The sequence below is a fragment of the Rhinatrema bivittatum genome, chromosome 3, assembly GCF_901001135.1.
Source record: "Rhinatrema bivittatum chromosome 3, aRhiBiv1.1, whole genome shotgun sequence".
Classification (NCBI taxonomy): domain Eukaryota; kingdom Metazoa; phylum Chordata; class Amphibia; order Gymnophiona; family Rhinatrematidae; genus Rhinatrema; species Rhinatrema bivittatum.
In genome coordinates this window covers 338,699,609-338,716,079 of record NC_042617.1, presented here as the reverse complement: position 1 = coordinate 338,716,079, position 16,471 = coordinate 338,699,609, and the positions used below count along the sequence as shown (strand labels likewise).

The following is a 16,471-nucleotide window of genomic DNA, read 5'->3' as shown; positions in this document are numbered from 1 at the left end:
CAATTTTCTAGAAAAAATTATTTTTTGCTGGACCTCTGCTACATGCACAAAATAACTTATCTTATTCCATTCAGTAATCTAGAGTGGAGGAGCAGCCCAGTGGTTAGAGGAGAGGGCTTAGAAATAGGGAAGCCAGAGTTCAAATTCCACAGATGGCCTTGTGACCTTGGGCAAGTCACTTCACAAACTTAGGGGCTCCTTTACTGAAGCTTTTTCCCTATTCTATGTCTATGGGCAAAAAGCATAGTAAATAAGGCCCTTGGATTGTAAGCCCTCTGGGGACTAGGAAATACCAACTGCACTCGAATGTAGGCCACCTTGAGCTACCAATAAAAAGGCATCAGCTAACATGTGAATAAATAAAAAGAAATAAAAGTAGACTTCAATCCCACAAAGACATCCAGGGCGTGCAGGACATATAGGATTTAAAACAATCTAAGTACCTTTAATCGCCAGTAAACCATCCCTGCTGCAACACTGGATGAAGCAGTCAAGTATATTCAATTGCAAAACGCTCTCCCACATTTACTTACATTTTCAAGTAAAAGCTTTTACTAGTATGTGTTTTATGGAGAACACAAAGCTCTTCTCAACAGAAGAATGGAGGAAGACTATTTAAATGCTATGTTACATGGGACAAGGTCAGTCCAGATAAAGGATCACAAGAAGTGATATTCTTCTTCTCTCTTATTTCCTTCACATAATGTAGATCTGAATGGCATATATCAAAGCAAAATAATGCATCAGTTTTGAAGATTAATGCTCTGAAATACAGGAAATCTGGGTTCAGATCACAAGACCTGCTCAGAAAGCAAGGTTGGTTTGGGCATTTTGTCTGATGCATTTGGACTTATGAGGAGGGAAGGAAGAGCATTACACACTACAGAGTCATCTCTTTAAATATAATTTATTTAGATATAGCTCAGATTTTTTCAATGACAACTAAATGAGAGTTACATTCAAGTACTGTAGGTATTTCCCTATCCGCAAGGGCTCATTCACTAAGCTGTGGTGTTTTTCCTAAGATAAATTACGCTGCTGCTTTGTGACTCCCATGGTATGTCTTCCCCCCAAAAGTCATTAAAAAGCTCAGGTCTGCACACCTCAGCTGCTCTTGTTCAAACATTTTTTAAAAAGTGTTTTAAAGAATGCACTAGACCCTGCCCCCAACATCTCCACTTCAATAAAAAAAAAATATCTGACTCCCGGAGGCCAGGGCTCCCACCTGCCACCCTAGCCCACCCCTGGACCTCCCTCAATCACAAATGAATCCTTGGTAGTCTAGTGGTGGTCTATAGGCTCCGGGCCAGGCGGCAGCTATTTTTCAAAATGGCACCAGCTGGTCCTTTGCCCCTATCACATGGTAGTCAACACAGCCCCATTTCCTGCCTCTGAATATCAGCAACAATGTATCTAATTTAAGATATATTCAATTTGCCCACAAGGTAAAAAGGAATTGGGCTAACTATAAAATTTCAACCAGGTGTCTTTATGTTCACTGTAAATTGCCAATGGATAAAGAAAAAGAATACATTTTTAGAATTCTCAGTACCTTAGTACATGCTGCTGCACAATTCAAACAGGTTAAAAAAAATCCAGTTCCTATTACAAATTAGTTCAACTGCATCAGAAGTATCTAATTAAAATCACTATTGGCATAAAAAAAAAACACCTTGTCCATGAACCAGATTAATGTGGCTTTTCTTAAAAAAAATAAAAAATAAAAAATAGTATAGTCATGCTGTGGCTCCAAAGGATTTGTATTGGCCAGCGTTGCTGTATGAACACAAGGCCATTTCAGGCAGAAATTTCAGGCTTACACGACCCTCTATGAATGAAAGATCTGAATAACCCAACCTACAGGTTGATGTTTCCTGAAGGCCTGAATGCATTTAAACTTTTATAAGCACAATGTCTGAAGCAATTTAAATCTTCTGTCACTCACATTAAAATAAAGCTTTAAAATTCTGAAGACTTTAAAGACTGGATACTATCCAATTGTGAGACTAGTCAAAGCTGATTATCATTGAACATTTGCTACAGTTTCATCTTATTTTAAAATGGATTAATTCTCTCCTTTATTTACACATTCATATTTTCAGTATGCAATCACACTTGTATTTGCTATATTTTTTCAGTTATTGTTTTTTTGTACATAGCTTTTCAATGACACTCTAAAGTCACTATTTCAATCATAAGATTTTCTTCCCAGCTTTAGCAAAGAAATATTTAATGTGACTGAAAATAAGGATGAGAGTTAGTATCAATGTGACCACCAAATTATATACAGTATTGTGAGAGTACTTACCATGTTGGCTACAAAATAATTTCTATTACTAGCATTTTCAAGTCTGCATTTTATGTGGAATGGAAATTTGTATGCTATAGTTGGCAAATTCATGAAAGGCTGCTTTATGAATGGTTCATACAAGGAAACTAGCTTCCTTGACCTGGCATTTTATTCTACAGACAATGCTGATTGCTTTAATATATTTAAATGGATCGCCTTCAGATAATCTTAAATTCCAAAAGAATCTGAAATATTTAATGTACAGTATATTGTACCCTTAGTCAATCAAGTCAAAAGGCATGACAGGTAAGTAATGAAATTAAGCTCTAATCTATAAATGGTACCATGGCAAGCATCTCAAACTCTAATCATCAAGCATCTCCCTGGCCTTCAACTGGTGGTATCATTACCACTGACAAGTGTAGGCGGCAAAAGGCAGATCCCTAGCAATTTAAACAGTAGCCTCTAGCAGAAAGGACTCAGTAGTTTTGGACGGCAACTCATTTTGGAAAGAGTAAACACACTGATTTAAATGCCCAGTGTCTTATGGCTTAATCTCAAATAAGGTAGAAAAGGGAGTAAACTCCAATAGAAATTCAGGCATGGAGTGCCAAAGGCCATTCAGTGTTAATCCTGATATTGGCCTAATATCTGATGCTGTGGAGTAGCTACCAAACAGGGTTGGCTCTAGATGCTCCTTTGGAACATACTGGAAATGCCAAGAAGTCAGCCCCCGAACCTTGGACAACACAAGGCCTCCATATCACCACGCTAGAAAAGAAACTCCAGCTTCACTTTATGGTGTCTGCAACATAGGAGACAGCAGTCACTAGAGATGTTTCGTTTTTGTTTTTCTGTTTCGTGGTTCAGTTCGGGTCCCCCACAGATAATTTTGTTTTTGCCGCGGTTCGGGATCTTTTTTCATGTTCCCGAATTTCAAGTTAGTGTGCACTAACATTTTAAAGTTAGTGCACGCTAACTCCCATTAGCGCACACTAACACGGAACACTAATTTTTCCGACATTTCAGAAACATTTCTTTCATTTTTGAGTGCTCCCAAACCATGACGAATTAGACAATTTCATTAAAATTGTCTAATTCGTTTAAAATGAATGCACATCTCTAGCAGTCACTGGTCATAAGCCTCTGCTCAACTGGCATTGAGTAAGGTGCCAGAGGTTGCTTCCAACCGTGGGAGAGATTCTCTCATGTTATTGGACAGATACCACCTGTCTGAAGTTGGACAGCCTCTAGGCAAAAAGGTGCTGTCCTACCACAGTCCACCTATTTCATTGGTAAAACAAAAGCAATAAGAAACCAATCCTCAAGTTTGGATGCTGGGGCATTAGAACTATGACACCAAATGTCTGAAGGCCTTCAGCAAATCATTAATGCCCATAAGACAGCTATAAACAAATGAAGAGCTGAAAGGATTCCAAGTTCATATTGCTGCCTTCCAGACAGCATAGTTTATATCAACAAATGTCCATAGATACATGGACTGATTATTCTTCTGGTAGGGAAAGAATCCTAAAAACCTAGGGTACTTGGAGTGGGATTTGCTGCTCAAAACACACAGGTGGGGATAATCAAACCATCCACAAGTGGTTCACTCAGAATCCTGGTATTTCACCTTTTGACTCTTCATGGCCAAGTTTATAAGAAAGACCAGAGGGATAAAGTTAACGAACAAAACAACCTCTGGACCAAAAATCCAGGAAGTAAATTTAAAATTAACAAACCATAAACATTGAAACTTGCAAACAGTACTGCGTGGAAGAACAGTTCCACAGTACACGAAGAACAGAGAGCAAAAGAGATAGAGACAGGTAAGCAGGGATGTCCCACAACAAAGTACCCCCAAGTCTAGGGAGGGTGTCTGGAATGATCCATGGTACTACAGGAACGAAAATTAACGGGTAAGGAATAATTTTCTTTTCCCTGTACGTACCAGGATCATTCCAGACAGTGGGATGTACCAAAGCTTTCCCATCATGGGTGGGCCATGGACAGCCCTGCCCGAATGACCCTGTCTCCTAGACACCCATCCGAAGGCGCCCGAACATCCAGGCGATAATGCCTGGTAAAAGTGTGGATAGACTTCCAAGTAGCCGCCCTGCAGATTTCCTGGGCGGGTACGGAGGAACTCTCAGCCCAGGAAGTTGCCTGAGCACGGAGAGAATGAGCCTTTAGCACCAACGGAGGAGACTTACCTGCGCCTAGGTATGCCGCTACGATCGCTCCCTTCAACCAGCGAGCAATGGGTTGCTTCGAGGCCATGTTACCTCTCCGAGGTCCCGACCAAAGAACAAACAAATGATCAGAAAGTCGAAACTCATTCGTAATCTCTAGGTAGTGCATTAATACTCGTCGTACATCAAGCTTGTGGAGATCACCAGACTCTGTGGAGGGAAAAGAAGGAAGTTACACTGACTGATTAAGATGAAACCCAGATACCACTTTAGGTAAAAAAGAAGGAACCGTACACGCAAGGAAACTCCACTCGGAGAGAAGCGGAGGTATGGCTCCCGGCAAGATAGAGCCTGTAACTCCGAGACCCGTCTTGCTGAACTGATCGCCACCAGGAAGACCGTCTTGAAAGTAACATCCTTAATGGTAGCAGAACTCAATGGCTCAAAAGGCGGACCGCAGAGGGCCCGGAGTACCAGGTTCAAATTCCACGATGGGCAGGGCGGACGGATTGGAGGCTTCAGGTGTCTCACTCCCTTCAGAAAACGCAGAATATCCGGATGGGAAGAGAGAGAACTTCCCTTGGTTTCCTGAAGGAAGGCTCCAAGCGCCGCCACTTGTACTCGAAGAGAATTATAGGCCAGACCCATATCCAAACCCTCCTGTAGGAATGAAAGAATTTGTGCCAACGAAGCCTGTGGGGCCGAAATGGCTTTTGAGCCACACCACTCCTCAAAAACCTTCCAAACTCGAACATACGTAACCGAAGTGGACGTCTTACGCGCCCGTAGCAGAGTGGATATGACAGACTCAGGGTAACCGCGACGCCTCAGCTTCCGCCGTTCAAAAGCCAGGCCGCAAGACAGAAGCGATCTGCCGCTGGAAAAAATATTGGTCCCTGACGCAGGAGCCGCGGAAGGTGAGCGAGGCGGAGCGGATCCCCCACCGCTAACTGGAGAAGATCCGCGAACCACGGTCGCCGGGGCCATTCCGGAGCCACGAGAATTACTGGGCCCTGATGACCTTCTATTCTTCGAATAACCTTTCCCACCAGTGGCCAAGGTGGAAAGACATACAGAAGACACTGACGTGGCCAAGGAAGTACTAGCGCATCTACTCCTTCCACTCCATGCTCCCTTCTTCGACTGAAGAAGCGAGCGGCCTTTGCATTTCTAGCCGTTGCCATGAGATCTAAGCGTGGAGTTCCCCAGCGCTTGATTATCAGGGCCATCGCGTCCTCCGAGAGTTCCCACTCTCCGGGGTCCAGGTGGTGCCTGCTGAGGAAATCCGCCTGAATGTTGTCGACACCCGCTATGTGGGAAGCTGCCAGACGAAGATGATGAATCTCCGCCCATTCCATCAGTCTGTCTATTTCCAAGGACACCAGACGACTCCTTGTGCCTCCCTGCCTGTTGATGTACGCCACTGTGGTGGCGTTGTCCGACAGTACCCGAACTGCTCGGTGGTGTACCAAGTGTAGTAAGTCCTGAAGTGCGAGTCGAACGGCTCTTGACTCCAAATGGTTGATGGGCCAGGTCGTCTGTTCCTTCGACCACCGTCCCTGAATCGAGGTGTCCAGACAGACCGCTCCCCAGCCGGAACGACTGGCGTCCGTGGTCACTATCATCCAGTCTGGAGACTCCAGAGACACTCCTTGAGCTAACTGGTGAGGGTCCAACCACCAGTCGAGACTGTACCTTGCAAAGTCTGGGAGGGAAAGCTCCACTTGATAATCCTGGGACATTGGCTTCCAATGGGAAAGTAATGCTCTCTGAAGGGGCCGAAGATGGGCAAAGGCCCATGGAACCAGGTCGATGGTGGAGGCCATGGTTCCTAGGACCTGAAGATAGTCCCACGCCCTTGGAACCTCGAGAGTCAAGAAAGTGAGGATCTGCTCGGGTAGCGCCTGAGCTCTCTCCGCACTAAGAAAGACCATGGCTTTTCCCGTGTCGAAATGAGCTCCCAGAAAATCCAGTGTCTGAGATGGATGCAGTCTGCTCTTTGTAAAGTTGACAATCCAACCGAGCTCCTGAAGGAGCTGGACTACTCTGTGGACTGCTTCAAAATCCCTGTTCCCGAGATTTCGCTCTGATGAGCCAATCGTCTAGATAAGGATGCACCAGGATTCCTTCTCTCCTGAGCGCGGCCGCCACTACCACCATGATTTTCGTGAAGACCCGGGGAGCCGTGGCCAGCCCGAAAGGCAGAGCCCGGAACTGAAAATGCTGTTCCAAGATCTTGAACCGAAGATAACGTTGATGAGAATGGTGGATCGGGATATGTAGATACGCCTCCGTGAGATCCAACGAGGCTAGAAACTCCCCTGGATGTACTGCCGCCAGAACCAAGCGGAGCGTCTCCATGCGGAAACGAGGGACCCTGAGGAAATGGTTGACAGTCTTGAGATCCAAAATGGGTCGATAGGTTCCCTCCTTCTTGGGAACTACGAAGTAAACAGAATAGTGACCCCGTCCCAACTCGGAAGCCGGAACCGGCACTATCGCTCCCAAAGCATGGAGACGATCCAAGGTCTGACGTACAGCCTGACGCTTTGTGAGGGATCCGCAAGGAGAAAACAGAAACCTGTCTGGTGGCGTGTGTACAAAATCCAACACGTAATCTTGTCTTAGGATGTTGAGGACCCATTGGTCTGAAGTGATTCGAACCCACGCCCCGTAAAAGAGCGAAAGTCGACCCCCCAGCCGAGGAATCGACTCGAGGGTCCTCCTGGCATCATTGCGGTGACTTCGTGGAAGGGCCCGTACTGTGTCCGTCCTTAGAGGGCCGACGACCCCGAAAGGACCGATTCCAAGTATGTGAGCATGAAGAAGGGGCCTGTGGAGGCTGTTGTCTCGAGGGTCGGACCTTACTTTGATTGCGATACCTGTTCCTGTTAGAGTTGAACGGTCTGTACGAACGTGGTCGGTCCTCTGGTAACTTATGAACTGCATTTTCGTTAAGTGTCTTAATGATCTGATCCAGATCTTCCCCAAAGAGGAACTTACCCTTGAAAGGGAGAGACCCCCAAACGGGTCTTGGAGGAAGCATCTGCAGACCAATTCCTTAACCAAAGGAGACGGCGCGCAGAAACCGCTGCTACCATGGCTCGTGCCTGTACTCTGATGAGATCATACAGGGCGTCCGCTCCATAGGCTACCACGGCCTCTAACCTGTCCGCTTGTTGCGCCTCGGCATCTGGAAGAGTCTGCGAAGTGAGAAGTTGTTGTACCCACCTGAGTCCTGCACGTTGAGATAGATAACTGCAGATAGCCGCTCTCATGCCCAGAGCAGAGACCTCGAACACCCGCTTCAGGAACACCTCTAGCTTCCTATCTTGAAGATCCTTCAAAGTTGTGCCCCCGGTGACAGGGATGGTCGGGTGCTTTGTCACCGCCGAAACCGCCGAATCCACTGCGGGCACTCGAAGCAGCTCCAAGAAATCTGCCGGTAAAGGATATAATTTATCAATGGCTCTATCCACCCTGAGATTGGCCTCTGGAGTGTCCCACTCTCTGGCAATTAGTTGTAAAATACTGTGATGGGTGGGAAAAGCCTTTGCCAGAGGTCGAAGGCCTGCAAGAAGTGGATCCCCCTTCTTGACATTCGGGTCTGGAACCACAGGCTCAGGCGGAGGGTCAATATCCATCTCCTGTAAGATGTGTGGAATGAGATCCTCTAACTCCCCCGCTTGAAAAATCCGCAAAACTCTGGGATCATCCCCTTCAACCTGAGCTGTAAGGGAGGGGTCGTCTGTGAGCTGAACTAAAAGAGGGTCATCTCCAACTCCTCCTGCCACTGGCTGCGGCGGTGGTGGAGGGACAGGGAAGGACTTAGAAGTTCCTGGAAGCCCCTCAGAGAAAGACCCGGTAAACTGTGTGAAGAGTCCCCCTAAGGGAGGAACCGGGCATGGTCGTTTGTTCGGAGGAGTATCCCCCCCTCCTGACAGGGAGTCCTTGCAATGCATGAAAGCCCTGTTCATTAGGACTATAAATTCAGGAGAGAAAAAATTACCTGAGTTCACAGAAAGTTGACTCTCCGATAGTGCTCCAGTGACTGGTAGAGAGGAAGAAAGTTGAGTCTCTGCGCCCTCAGATGAAATACCAACTGCGAGAACGGGGCTTGCCTCTTTCTGCCCCCGCGGTCCTGAAGCCGCTCTGAATCTCCCGGAGCGGGGCTGTCCTCCCCCTCAAACGACATGAGCAGTACAAAAAATCTTTCGTGAGAAGAAATTCGCTCAGAGAAGGACGTCGCTACCCACTACTGCCGCTGACTCGGTGAGGAGAAAGCGAGGGGGGGAGGGGGGAGGAAGTGAGGTGCAGTTCGCGCCGAAATCGCTGAAAGAAAAAAGCGGCGAAAAACGCCGGCACGGCTCTGAAAACCACCCACCGGCCGAGAGAAAACCGCCGGGGAATGACCCTTCCCGACGGCAAGCGGCCCCGGGGAATATAACGTCGTGGGGCCGCGGACCGGGTAACTCCTCACACCAAAAAAAGGCGGGGTGGGTTCGCACCAACACAAGTAAGAGGGGAGTGAAACAGCACTACCGATATGCACCCTCAGCCGTGAATGCTGTTACAAAGACTTCCACGAAGCTGTAAAACAGAAAAAGACACTTACCTTCAGCCCTATAAAAAATAAAAAGAAATAAATAGGGGGAAGGAGGAATATAAGTGAAGAGAAAAGAAAGAAAAGAGAAAGCCTGTCAGCAAGTCCCTGTTCACTGAGGAAAGGGTTTCCTGTCCTGGCTGTCAAGCTATACAAAACTAAATCTTTAAATTTAATAAAACTTGATCCCTCAAAGAAGAATTAGAAAATTTAAGACCTTAAAGGCCAAATGCTGGGGACCTCAGAGTCCCCTGCTCACACCTGCTGGAGTCAGAACTATACTGAGAATTGAGTCAGGGGAGGCGTGGTTATATAGGACCTCCCCTGAGAATTTTTTGTTCTGACTCCACCTGCTGGACAGAGGACATAACCCACTGTCTGGAATGATCCTGGTACGTACAGGGAACTTGTGAGTGTGCATGCACAAACTCTGAATGCAGGGATGGTCAACCTTTCATTCACCATTTACCAATGAACTAGAAGGCATAGTACCAAAGAGCCTCATCAGGTGTACAAGCAGGGGGAGAAGGGGGTTCTGGGTGAGAGGCAGGGATGTGACTGCCAGTTTTCTTAACCTCTCACTCATTTTCTTACTAGTCTCACCCCTCCCCATACTTGGCCCAGTCTCTCCATCTCTTCCACCCCTCCATTCTGTCCAGTTTCTCAGTGAAAATTATCAACCCCTCTCCCTCCCTTACTCTCCACCCTCATGAGCTGTTTCTTACCCCTGCCTGGCCCTCCTATGCCGACTTTCAGCAGCTAGTGGGTAGATTCTGCTAGCCACCATGAATCTCTTCCTCCCATTTTCCATGGTAAGTGGCTGGGCTCCGCTTGCCGCCCTGGCCCTCCTTCACATCCTCAGTGGCTAGCAGGTGGGCTCTGCCAGCTGCCCTGACCTCTTTGGAGACTAGTGGATGAACTTTGCCCGACAATCCAGGGTACCTCCTCCATCAGCTGACCTGTGCCATCACTGAGGACATTTTTAAAACCTGCAGACTCGCATTTACTAATTGCTGTTTTCCTGATGCACATCAGAGGCTCCAATCTGTGAGTTTTAAAAATGTGAGCTGGAAGAGCAGCAGCTGTGGGCAGGAGAGACAACAGCTGCAGTTGAGCAGGTCTGGGATCCAGGAGGAGTGCAAAGAAGCACACTTTGTCCTCTAAAGAGCAGCATGCAGATCATTAATGCATTACTTGAAATAAAAGAACAATTCCATAATGAATTCAATACCATCATTTATTTATTTATTTAAGGTTTTTAAATACCGACTTTCTTGATACAAATCAAATCAACTCTGTTTACATCAAACTAAGCAGTAACTATAACCAACCAGTCAACCAGAAACAATTTAGAGGAGCATAAAGTTACATTATAACAAGGATGCCTTAACTGGGAGAAGGAAAAAAAAGAAAGGGAGAACGAAAATAAATTACTATATACAATGGAATATGAGAGGGAGGCGGAGAGCCGACCTCATGATGACTTGAGAATACGGTTAGAATTTGTTTATTTACATGAGTGATGGAATAGTTGTAAATCAGGCTGTTGTGCTATTGGCGGGGAAGGCTCGGGAGAACAGCCAAGTCTTTAGTTTCTTTTTGAAAGTTTGTAGGCAAGTTTGTTCACTCATAGGGATCATAAACATGATCCCTATGAGTGAACATCCTTATTTGTTCTGTGTTTTCAATATGAGAGCAAGTGCTGACCATGACACCTGGTCCACCTACCTAAGACATCAAAGCACCAGAAAAATAAATAAAATAAGCAGAGACTCCCAGAACTTTATTCTTCTCACATTTGCAATACCCATTCATTTTTCTAGACCACACTACTGTATAAGGTCTCAAAGGAGATGCCCAAGATCACATTATTGTCAACAAGTAGATCTGATCATTATAAGATACACTAACCTCAAAATTAACCTGTCTGATTTGCTGTTGTAAAAGTGTGTTGACTGTGGCAAGGACCACTCAATGGTACACTGCAAGGTCAGGTTTCAGCCAAGAAGATCCATTCTCCAAAAGAAAAAAAAGAGTGGCACACAGACACCAGAAAGACAATGGATCCAGAAAATTTTAAATTACATGCATTCTAGAGAAAATACCACTCAAACCTATCTCAAGTGTACAACAAAATGGGAACAGCTAAGAGATAATATCAATACTGCTCTTATAGTCTTTGGTAAAATTATAGTAATAGCAGCAACTGGTTTCAAGCACACTTAAGTGAGGAAACCAAGCCAATGTAGCAAACTGCATCACATATACCAAGCCAAAAAACTCTGGAAGAGTTAAGAGCAAACACAATAGAACACTTTGAAACAGACAGCTAGAAATTGTGCCAATGATCTCTGGCTATACCTAAGCAAAGGCATTCAGATTTCTACAGACAGTGGTAAGATCATGAGTATGTGGAATTGGAATACAAAAAAACCTCTGGGTGTCTTAGCATCTTCATTATTAGGCCAGTCCTGCAAAGAGTAATGCTGTGGAACAAAAAGCAGTGCTAAACAATTTGTTTTTGCATGTGTCTAAAGTCTTTTGATCTGATTAATAAATGAAGAATAACCATGTTTTCAGAACAATAAACCCACCCCACTTCTCCCTTCCCTACCAATACCTGCCCCCCCCCCCCCCCCAAAAAAAAAAAAAAAACCAACCAAAAAAACAAAATACCATCTTTGGTATTTTATTGCTCTTCAGTAGAAGAGCCAGAGTCAATATTGTGAGTTATCAGGTATTTTGCCCCACTTAAAAGATCTAAAAAAATGAAAAAGAATGTGCTGACCACCACAACCACAAACCTTACATCAAGAAGACCCTACAACTCGCATAATTAATGAGTTGTAATGTTATTGGTTATATTCTTATTGGAATAATATCTGTTCCAATAAACACATTTCAAACTTGTTTCTAGTTTAAAGAATGAAAAATATCACGATACTCCATCTAAAATAGAGGTCAAAAGGACACCTTGTCCTTGGACCTAAAATGGTGGATAAGGTCTAAGATGGAGGAAAGTGGAATATTATAACTTACATCATACTAATTACTAATCAGTATGTCTATGGATGAAGGAATAAACTCCATCCATTATTGGCTCTATGAGGTGATGATGAATATGATGAAAGGAAGAGGGTAATCAAAGAATAATGTATTGATTGGCTATGTATGTCTGTAATGAAAAATGAAAAGTATAAAATGAGCTGCCTGTGTAAGTGAGGGGAGCAAACTGAATTTTTAGATTTTACTGTACTTTCAGTAACATTTGATTTTTAGATTCCTTACCACCAACGGTGTCCAAAGCATGGTACAATATAGCATGTGGTCAATAAAAAGAATAAAAGATCCACCCTCATCTTCCCCAGACTCCACCCTCAAAAAACAAAACCTCCATCAGATCCTCATCCATTTTTATCCTAGCTACAAACCCACCCATTTTCCAAGAGCAAATACAATCTCAAAGCTATCCCAAATATCGGATGTAGCACAACTAACAGTTCATTGCTAAACTTCTAGAAATGCCTAAAGGCAGGCTATGCTTAAAAAAAAAAAGCCAACATATTGCAACTCCTTAGACAATCTTACCCCAGGGGTCAAGAGCTGCTCTTTCAGATCTTGGATAAAACTAACCTCTTTGATCAATGGGATAACAAGTTAGGATTCCAAAAAGGATCTCAATGTCCATCCAGGCACATACAACTTTAAATGAATCCTGAAGAAATTTAGGAGCAAAATAAAAAATTGTCTTAAATGCAAATGCTGAAATTTTAATTTGCACTTGATACTCCATAGACATCTAATATCTCCAACTATGGGGGATTAGGAGCCACTAACATGCAAGCGGGTGCCATCCCACAACCCCAAGCTCACATGCACTCCTTTCCTTCCCTTCAAAGTGATCATACGTCATATACAACTTAGCAATTGTATTGTTTATAACTGAATCAAACTAGCATTGAAACAGCACTTCAGAACTCAATTTAAAGATTCCTGTAAGATAGCAAAAAATGAAAACCAGCTGTTTGCCATTGCATTTCTTAAAGTTCTTATCGCTCATTTTAGGCTTACAAGATACTCTTGACACCAGCGCCATCTGCTTTGTCTCCTGTTTGACTCTTCCTCTTGTCCAATCTGTCTGTTGCTGTGTGCCACTTATAGAAGCCAGCTGATTCTTCTACATGCACACGGCTTTATCTCCATTACAGCCGAAGTTTGACGCACAGTCCTTAATTCACATAGAATGGGTAACTCCAAGCTTTTTAAATTCCAATATCGTATTCCATAATAAGATGCAGTTCTTCCTTCTTTAAGAATTGAGGTAATATAGCCACAAACCTTTTCAGCCTCCACAGATTCAAATATATGCAACTCGTATCCCTGCCAGAACTTCAGCTTTGCCAGGAACTGTAGGAAAAAAAAAAGATATATCTGCAGGGAGGATCCTTGCAGTCTCCATTGTAGGCAGGCGGAGCTAGCAGAAGCAAAAGCCCAACTGGAACTTCAACAATACCAGTCCTCGTTCCCCTTAGGTTGAGCCCTCAAGTGCTGGGCCGGCTGGCTTAGGCACAGATCTCTGCAGAGATGAAGACCCAATGAGTAGAAGAAGTTGCAGGCCAGGGTCTAGCATAGGAAGTATGCAGATGGAGAACTACAGCATTGGTATCCAGGCAGGTGGAAGGCAATCAGAGTTGTAAAGCAAGCTATGGTCAGTGGCAGACAGAGTTCAGCATCCGGGCAGCAGCCATTGGCTTGTGGAAGGTAATCAGAGTCTTGAAGCAAGCCAAATTCAAACCAGAGGGATCTGTCAGAGGCTAGGCAGGGCTGAAAACTGAAGACTGGAATACAAGGAAGACAGGGACTGAAGATTGACCAAGCATGAAGACAAGAACTGAAGATTAATTGTTAATTGTAACTGCTTTCTTCGACACGTTATTTCTGTTTTTAATGTATTTATTGCACCCCTGTTTATTTGTAAACCAGCATGATGTGATCATTTCATGAATGCCGGTATATAAAAACCTTAAATAAATAAAAAAATAAATAAGATGAAGATCAGGAACAAGGATTGGAACACAGGAACAATGAACTGGGTTACAGGAATGCTGAGGCAATGCACACTTAGGAGAGGTCAACCTATTGCCAGTGTGTGGATGATCTACTGACATGGCCTTTTATAGGTGATGTCATCCGTTAGCACTGCTGGAGACTTCCCACCATGGCCCTTTAAGAAGAGGCTGGTCAGGCAAGTGCATGCCTAGAGAGCAGGCCTGCCTCGCGGACCGCCGAACACAACAAAAGAAAAGTCCTAAAATATTCAAATAGTGTGCTTCTGGTATTAAAGTAGTAGTTTTGCGTTATGCTTGTAAAATGAGCTGATTATGTGCAAAGTTTAATATACAGGCTATCACCTCCCTGGACCGCTGATTGCCATCTTTCTTCACCTCCAATCTATGTGCTAGTTCTATAATCATGGGGCTTTGTTAGGCCTGTAAACACAGTGCCATAGGCAACTATGTAGTGATAACCTCTGCCAGTTTCACATCTTCCTCAGTAAGCCCCATGAAATGCAAATTATTTTGCCGGAAGCAATTTTCCAACTTGATGAATCTTTCTAACTTTTTAATCTTTCCCATGGCTGCTAAACTGTCATCCTCTACCACCGACAGTCACCCTTCGATCTCATCAAGATAGGGCCCCAGGTCTGATAGCAAAGTTTTTATTTATTTGTAGCAATATTGTTTAAAGCTTACCAGCAATTGCTGCCATTATAACCTTGCTAATTTCATTTATTACCATGCCTTCCACCAGATGTGGAGTGCTTTTCTCTTTACATGCAGAGCCCATTTTTCCCTCAGTTGGCTTCGCTTTCTCTTTCTTGCCAGGTTTTCCAGGCATACCACCCGGAGATTTATACATGTAACAATCAATGGACATACACAGTTATCCAAAGTTTGCACTTTTTAATCCAAGGAGTCAACGTCTTTGGTTATTGCCGATAATCAGAGGATGGTACCCAGAGCCCAGCCAAAGGAATCTGCCCAGGATCAGTTTGGACAGACTTTATTCCTATCTATACTTCTTTTTTTTTGTAAAGATTCCCTACAGAACTGTAAACAATTTTCTGTACAACGACATTGTCTTGTTTTTCTGCCAATTATACCTCTTCTTAAGCACCCTTACAATCCTCTGATGCGCACTAATACCTTCTCCCACCAGTTTGAAAACTTGAGGTCATATATGTTTTCCCCTAGATCCCATGCCTGTTTCTGACACATTAGTGTCTCGCCCTCTATCAGGCATTGCTCTTTTACATTTCTGGTCTAATTCAACAATTAAGACTAATCAGGTTATATTGTTTAATATTTTAGAAGGGGGAACATGAAGATAAATAAGGGCACTTTAAATAGTCTCTAAATACAAGAGGCGTCAATGACAAGAATGGTGGCGCGACATCTGCTTCACCTTCAAGAAAACCTCCCAAAACAGTTTGCATAGTAACACAGTAAATGATGGCAACACGACAAAAAAAGGAAATCAACCCTGGTTTTCCAGCGAACTCAAACGGATAAAACAAGAATTACGCCACAAAGAAAATAAATGGCGCAAAGCACCTTCCACCACTACACTATTGTCTTACAAAGGAACTCTACATTTCTACAGAACTTCAATTCTAAAAACAAAAAGAGAATACTTCGGTAAAAAAATCCATGATCTCCAATTTGATGCAAAAACCCTCTTTGCATATGTCTCTCAAATAACAAAGTCTCTACCACCATCAATACCTGACGAACAAGCTCAATCCAAAGCAAATGAACTAGCCCTATTCTTTCAGCAGAAGATTTCAAACACTCTGGCTCTCCTTCCTACCAAGACTGACTACAACACCTCATTCGATAACACCTACACTCTTAAGGGAGTCAAATTCGACAAATTCGAATTAACATCGACCAAAGAGATCGAATCCATTCTAAAAAGGCAGAAACCATCCAGCCACCCATCGGACAACATACCTTCCAAGCTACTGTTACTTATCCCAAACATAATCTTTGGTCCCTTAACTAAAATCATAAACTGCTGCTTAACTCAAGGACTCTACCCAGATAGTCTAAAAAACGCGTCCCTGAAACCACTCCTCAAGAAACATAACCTAGACCCTGGTGTTCTGGCTAATTTCCGCCCTATCTCGAATCTACCATTTTTAGCCAAACTCACAGAGAAATTGGTCAACATCCAGCTCTCGGATTATTTAGAGGATCACAACTTTCTTTTCCCTTCCCACTATGGGTTCCGCAAATCTTGCAGCTCAGAAACCCTACTCATATCTCTAACTGACCATATTATTATGGGTCTAGACAAAGGACACTCCTTTCTCCTAATCCTTTT

At 43.9% G+C, this 16,471-nt stretch overlaps 1 protein-coding gene across 9 annotated transcripts in view; it reads right to left on the bottom strand.

The window, feature by feature from the left end:
* The window catches only part of ASCC3 (activating signal cointegrator 1 complex subunit 3), a 1,498,074-nt gene that overhangs the window by 876,885 nt on the left and 604,718 nt on the right, over positions 1-16,471 (bottom strand). The window lies entirely within an intron of this gene.